This window comes from Xenopus laevis, chromosome 3S (genome assembly GCF_017654675.1).
Source record: "Xenopus laevis strain J_2021 chromosome 3S, Xenopus_laevis_v10.1, whole genome shotgun sequence".
Lineage (NCBI taxonomy): Eukaryota > Metazoa > Chordata > Amphibia > Anura > Pipidae > Xenopus > Xenopus laevis.
In genome coordinates, this window is record NC_054376.1 from 720537 (window position 1) to 728206 (window position 7670).

The 7670-nt window shown below is 46.3% G+C and overlaps 1 long non-coding RNA gene across 2 annotated transcripts; it reads right to left on the reverse strand.

Moving 5' to 3' along the window:
- Window positions 1-623: 623 nt before the first annotated feature.
- LOC108712514 lies at window positions 624-6754 on the reverse strand. 2 transcript variants are annotated; one of them, XR_001934995.2, is made up of 4 exons: window positions 5908-6754; window positions 3883-3980; window positions 3116-3202; window positions 624-1039 (listed from the first exon to the last, which is right to left on the reverse strand). It is a non-coding gene; the product is annotated as an uncharacterized LOC108712514 (long non-coding RNA). The 2 variants fall into 2 exon arrangements; XR_005966526.1 differs by lacking the exon at window positions 3116-3202 and having other exon boundaries at window positions 5908-6746.
- Between the last annotated feature and the right edge of the window lie 916 nt (window positions 6755-7670).

The window sequence follows — 7670 nt, forward strand, 5'->3', positions numbered from 1 at the left end:
AAAATGATGCCATTTTACAGGGGGTGGGGCAGAGAGTCTGCGACTCAAGCAATAGGTGGGATTTGACGGTATGTTACAGGGGTAGGGACAGGGAGTGTAAGGGGGTCCGTATTCGATCCATCCACTGGTACTCGGGATCCATGAAAGACGATGGCTCTGTATGATTTGGGAATGGATGCAGCTGTTGGAATGGGATTCAAGAGTCAGTTGTAGCAGGAGGGATGGGGGAAGTTACCCCAACACACAACACAACTGCTTCTAACCCACCAATTAGAGGGACACCCACAGAAAGAGACCGCAGACTCTGTGGGGCCAACCAGCAATGAAAGGGTTAATGGCATCTCTAAAGCCCCCTCTGTATAAGAGCTGTTTCTGTTTAAACAAAGACAGCTGATTATTTCCAGCTTTCAAATGGGGGTCACTGCTCTGTGAGGCGACACATTTATTGTTATTGCTACTTTTTATTTCTCATCTTTCTATTCAGGCCTCTCCTATTCATATTCCAGTCTTTTCCTCAAATCAAGACATGGTTGCTAGGGGAATTTGGACCTTAGCAACCAGATGGCTGAAACTGCAAACTGGAGAGCTGCTGAATAAAAAGCTAAATAAGTCAAACACCACAAATAATAAAAAATGAAAACCAGTTGCAAATTGTCTCAGAATATCCCTCTCTGCATCCTACTAACAGTTAATTTAAAGGGGAACAACCCCTTTAATACTTACTGCAGAAAAACTTAACCCCCGCAGGAAGATTGTCTGAAGCAATTCAAGTCATTGAAGGGATCAACCTTCGCGATGACGCTGACAAAATCAAGTCTGGGGTGGGGCCAAAGTTGCCTAAATAAACGCGGCTCCAGCCCGGCCAGTGTGAGTTGCCATGGATTGTGTCATAGATGGGAAACAGCCGGATATCAGGGTGGCAGCTTCCGTATAGAACAACGGGTCGATGTCAATGTAGACTTTGCAGATGGACTCGTTATGTGTCGTGATCCAGGACTGTGATCTGCAGGGGCTCATCCTCGAGATTTTCATCATCCACCTGCAAACGACACACAGACTGGGAGTGAAACATGGACCCCAGGCTCTGAATAAGGGATGGCACTTCAGTACCAGGGAGAAGAACAGGGGACAAATGTTACTCGTGGGACTGCTGCAGAATAAATAAACCTCCCGCATATACAAGTGGCCATTTGTTGCATTTGTGTGTGCAGGTTGGACACATACAACCCTCAACTGCAAAATACTTTTACTGTTCCTTTAAATTTCTCAGGCACAACCAGATCAGCAGTTAAAGGGCAAGTCAACCCCCAAAATAAAAAATGTGCCTAATAAAAGAAACTGAATTCCAAGCAACTTTGCAATATACATTAATTACACATTTTCTATGGTTTTTAAGTTATTTGTATATGTATTGCTGTTGAAAGCGGTGTTTTATTTCTATTCTCTGCCCTCATGGCTCAAACGGTTGATCCAATGTAAGACAAGGCAGCTGATTCACAGACCTGTCTATGCTGGGGATAGAGTCCTGCACAGGTCCATTTTATGGAACCCGTTCCTGACCCGTACCCGCAACATGCAACCCGGACCTGCAACTCGCATTCTTACCCGCTTGGACCCGTTACCAAACCCGGCATGCAAGTACCTTATCCACAACCCGGACCCACAACCCGCTGACCAGCAACATCCGGGAAGTGCTGTCATTGTCAACTGGAAGTGACATCATCGGAAGTAGGCGTGATCAGAAAAAAGGAGTAAAATTCGCTATTGAGAAGTCCCGCGGCCCGACCCGTGACCCGAAAAACTGCAGAACCGCCAACCCACGTCTATACCCGCACCCCAGGAACTAGGGATGCACAGGATTCAGTTCGGGATTTGGCCAGGATTCTGCCTTTTTCAGCAGAATTCGGCCGAATCCTTCATGCCTGGCCGAACCAAATCCGAATCCTAATTTGCATATGCAAATTAGGTGCGGAGAGGGAAATCACGTGACTTTTTGTCACAAAACAAGAAAGTAAAAAATGTTTTCACCTTCCCACCCGACCCGCGGGTACCCCACTTTTGCAGCATTGTTTAAAAAGTAACGAGCAGGAGTTAAGCAAAAGCTGCTTTCAATAGCAATTGCATTTGCAAATAACTTTTAAAAGCACTGACATTTTTTTTTAATAAATGTATATTGGAAAATTGATTAGAATTATGTTTTCTTTTATTAGGCATATTTTTATTTTGGGGTTGACATCCCCTTTAAATATAAGTGACAATAACAAAGGCCACATGGTGAGGAGAGATGTAACCACACGTTTGCAGCAACATGACTTCCCCTTAGGGTTAAAACCCTGCTGCATTTTAGGCTAACCCCCATGTAATTGGGAGATCTGCTGCTTTTAGCTACTAAAAGGAAACCAAAGGCTTGAACACTATTAACAATGTGAGTGCAGAACCGCAACTCCCAGTTTTGTACAGAGACACCTACAGTATTAAGTGCCCCCAATTAGGCAGGTGTCAGGGGGTATATAAGATGTGAGGTGCAGGTGCAGAGTTGTAAGGGGCCCGAAGGCTCAGCCAGAGGTAGTGGACCAAGGAGGAAGCACAGTCCAACCAGATCGAGGTATCCAAGGGGTTAAGAGAAAGGCGAAGTCAGGTCCAGGCAATAAGGTCGGTACAGGCGGCAAAGATTCAATACACGGTTAAACAGGCACGACCCAGATCAGGATCAATATCAGAAGACTATTGTGCACCCAGGAACTCACAATGTGGAACCTATTGTAGGGCAAAGTCAGCAGTGCTCCAGCGTCTGTTATAGGCCTCCTTTGGCGCCAAAAACAGACGCAGTGATGTCATGGCGGTGGCGTCCTCACGCTGGAGTTTCGACACTGGCGCTTCGACACTGGCGACCAATCCGACACCTGCGACGCGTCTGACGCTGGCGTAGTGTCACAGAGCTGCATCCAGGAGGAACCGCATGGGAGACGCCGCCATCTTGGGACGCCAGGTAAGTCTTCTTACAAGAGTATAATTGGCTTTCCATAGGCTGGAGTTCTGGGCCAGTGTATTAGGGTTAGGGCACAGATGGACGGACTGGGTGTGGGTTGTTCTTGTCGATAGATAAGGCCATTACCTCGAATTTAAACCACTCGGAGTTCCACTGGGGGTTCAGAGATTTGTGGTACACGTTGGTTTTGAATGTAGTGTTGCCAAACTCCACCTGCAAAGGGAAAAAACAAAGCCACTTTGGCACAGAAAACATCAGAACTTGTAGGTAACAGGCTTTGGCTCTGTTTGCGGGGGATCCTGAGCCATTTGTTCCAGGCTGATCCGGCTGGTTGAGATTAGTGGAATGACGCTGGTGCATCAAACTGTGGCCCAAATTCTCAACAGGATTAAGTGGGGCAAGTGCCACCCTGACCCCCAAGCACTGGAGGGGACATTTATTCTGAACATAAAAATCTAATGTTGGGTTTGGAATAAAAATCAGTGAGAATAAGAAATATCCCACAGGAATGAGGCTGAGCAACATCCCAATAATGGGAATAAATGAATAGGGAGGAGGGAGATGGGTGACCAATAACCGTTTCATTTCCCCCCAATATAAATGTGCCTATTAAGCCCCAGGGACGTGTAGAGAACATTTCCCAGTTGATCGAGAGCAATAAATTCCCAGGCAAGTCCCCACTCGCCTAATTCCACCTCCTAAAATGCTGAATGGATCTAATTCCCTAATTCCACTTGTTTTGTGCCACCCCCACTGCCAGGTATAAACTCTGCCCTGGGCATCAAATCTCATGTGCCACCATGATTATCTGGCTGGAGGGCCCCAGGGAAGTTATAAGAGGGCACACAAGAGTTAATTTTATTGCACCCAATTTGTGCCCAGATCCCTCTCACCTCCTCAAAGGCGTCTGTTAGATCTCTGGCTCTGTCCATCACCCGGCCACAATTTTAACTTTCTGCTTCCCGGGCATGGCGACGACCCCCGACTGCACCTGAATAAGGAGAAAGAATATCTGAAGTCTGGCAACACCACAAGGAGCAACACATGTATGTGACCAGACTGGGTCGTACACTATGGACTGGCCCGTGGGATTCTACTCAGAGGGATTTAAGAAAGGGCCGGATGCCTTTATAGGAATGGCACCAGGTTACTGGGGCGAATACATTGATCCAGAAAGTGGCATTTTGGAGCAGGTCCAGACTGAGAATTAAAATAGGCCCTGGCATTTAAAGGGGGTTGTTCACATTTGAGATAACTGTCAGTATGATGTAGAGAGGGATATTCTGAGACAATTTGCAATTGGTTTTCATTTTTTATTATGTATGTTTTTTGACTTATTTAGATTTTTATTCAGCAGCTCTTAAATTTGCATTTTAGGCAATCTGGTAGCTACGGTCCAAATTCCCCTAGTGACCATGCACTGATTTGAATAAGAGACTGGAATATGAATAGGAGATGGTCTGAATAGAAAGATGAGGAATACAAATTAGCAATAACAATACATTTGCAGCCTTACAGAGCGTTTGCTTTATGGACGGGGTCAGCGACGCCCATTTGAAAGCTGCAAAAAGGCAAAAAACTATAAAACTATAAAAAAATAAATAATGAAAACCAATTGAAAAGTTGCTTAGAAGTGGCAATTCTATAACATACTAGGTGAAAGACCCCTTTAAGCTACACAGAGGCCAACCAGCCCACTAAATAGTCATACCTCCCAACTGTCCCTTTTTCGGAGGGACAGTCCCTCTTTTGACAGCTCAACCCGCAGTCCCTCATTTGTACTGGAAAGTCCCTCTTTTCTCTGCACTGAACAGCCAGAAAAAGAAACAAAGTTTCTCACTTAATTGGCTTTTAGCAGAGAGCCCAGAACAGCTAACAGGTGCAAATACGATACTTTGTAACAATTTTGAGACACAAAAACACAGTTTAGATAAGGAGAAATATTTTCAAACTTTCATAACCTGCCAAATTTTGTAAAACAAACATGGTAATTAGGGGGTGTGGCCACAGAAAGGGGTGTGGTCAAAAAAATTGCTGCGCTAAGTGCGAGAAAAAAATTTTTGTCTCTCTTTTTACTTCCAAAATGTTGGCAGGTATGAAATAGTGACTGTCTATGGCATTTGCCACAAGCCACAGATTGCCAGTCCGGGCCTGTTTTGGACTGAGGAAGAAATAAATGGATTATTTTGCCTCCCTGGGGAAGCTCAGGCAGCTAAACAGGGACAATGAGGCAGGAGGTGGAACTTGTATTTTGTAAACATCAAAAACGATTTGTATTGGAGAAATGAAAGGAACAGGGTTGATTGGTGATAAAAGTGTTACTCACACCCCGTCATATTTGCCCTGAATCTTCCATATAATCCCCCCGTAACAGAGAAGAGAACTGCCCCATATCCTCGCACCCTCCCATTCCTTCCATCCGAACACTCCTATATGAACGATATTAAAACACAACTTGTAATAATTAATTACTAAACCAATTAGTCCAATGTGCCCAATTTCAAATGCGACTGCTGCCAGGGAGACGGATCAAGTAAAGCGGTGGGTCGGTTGATTAAATAAGCGATTGTTCATGTCCAAGTTACCCTTCAGCTCATTTGATTTGTTTGTTGTGCACATTGGGTAATATCTATGAGCCTGGCAGCAGTCGCATTTGAAATTGTGCACATTGGACTAATTGGTTTAGTAATTAATTATTACAAGTTGTGTTTTAATATTGTTCATATAGGAGTGTTCGGATGGAAGGAATGAGCAATGATATGGGGCAGTTCTCTTCTCTGTTAATTCTGCTGAAACCACTTACACACCATCCTCCGCTCATTATTATTATTAATAACATAGTGTCATTAGTGATGGCCGGTGCTCCCTATCCCCCCTTTTTATATAAACCCCCCCTTTTTATATAAACCCCCCCTTACCTGCACCCACTGAGGGTCTGTACAAGTGCCGGGGGGAGTCTGTAGTAGAACTAGAATAAAACTCACAACTCACACAGTTTCATTATAATTGGAGGGAAGTGAGAGGAGAAATAATGGGGTCACACCCCTCCCCCTGTGTCTCTGACTGATCCTGTGTGACTCCTCCTCCCTGGGGGCGGGGCCAAGGGCAGAGAGGTCAGAGGTCAGCGAGACAAAGAGTCTTGTATATTAATGAGTCTGTCACTAACACTGGAGAGAAATATCTGGAGATGTTGCCCATAACAACCAATCACATCTTTGCTTTAGTTTTCTAACTTCTAGGTGGCTGTTTAAATCTAATTGGTTGCCATGGGCAACATCTCCAGATATTTCTCTCCAATGTAAGGAACAAGGCGCCTCCAGTCTCACACACACCCGCCACACTCTTCCCTCCCAACTCTTTCCGGAATTGTCACCCTCACACGTTCCCAGTTCCCTCCCGCAGACACTTCCGCTTCCGGCCCTGTCACGTGACTGAGAAGTACGGAGAGCGAGAGAGGGAAAAAGTGGTGCGCAGATCTTGGATTGAGAGGGAAGGCGGGATTTGCTGCTTTCAGTCACTCACTAGTGGCACCGCGGGGACAGCACGACGCGTTTATTGCCCTTACAGAGGAAACAGGGGGCAAATGAGCGTCCGGCACCCAAGCCCAGTGCACCCTGGGAGTTCAGCCCAATGTGGGGACCCGGGTGCCTCTTTCTCTGCTCAATGTGAGCGACCTGTCTGACCACGCCCCTTTGTCCTGCAGCTGCTCAGCCAACCCACCAATCCCTGTCCTGCAGCTGCTCAGCCAACCAATCCCTGTCCTGCAGCTACTCAGCCAACCCACCAATCCCTGTCCTGCAGCTGCTCAGCCAACCAATCCCTGTCCTGCAGCTGCAATTTATATTCATGGAAAATGTCTCCTTCCCAGAGTTCATGGGCCCAATCAGTACAGGCCATGGGGGCAGTTCCACCCAATCCCTCTCCTCTGTCACATCCTGCCTAGTTACTAGGGGTAGTGGGACCCTAGCAACCACATGAGTACCAGGAAATACACTCCCCCATGCAAAGGAAGTAGAGACAGTCACATGAGTACCAGGAAATACACTCCCCCGTGCAAAGGAAGTAGAGACAGTCACACGAGTACCAGGAAATACACTCTCCCATGCAAAGGAAGTAGAGACAGTCACATGAGTACCAGGAAATACACTCCCCCGTGCAAAGGAAGTAGAGACAGTCACACGAGTACCAGGAAATACACTCTCCCATGCAAAGGAAGTAGAGACAGTCACACGAGTACCAGGAAATACACTCCCCGTGCAAAGGAAGTAGAGACAGTCACATGAGTACCAGGAAATACACTCCCCCGTGCAGAGGAAGTAGAGACAGTCACACCAGTACCAGGAAATACACTCCCCGTGCAAAGGAAGTAGAGACAGTCACATGAGTACCAGGAAATACACTCCCCCGTGCAAAGGAAGTAGAGACAGTCACACGAGTACCAGGAAATACACTCCCCTGTGCAAAGGAAGTAGAGACAGTCACACGAGTACCAGGAAATACACTCCCCCATGCAAAGGAAGTAGAGACAGTCACACGAGTACCAGGAAATACACTCCCCCGTGCAAAGGAAGTAGAGACAGTCACACGAGTACCAGGAAATACACTCCCCGTGCAAAGGAAGTAGAGACAGTCACACGAGTACCAGGAAATACACTCCCCCATGCAAAGGAAGTAGAGACAG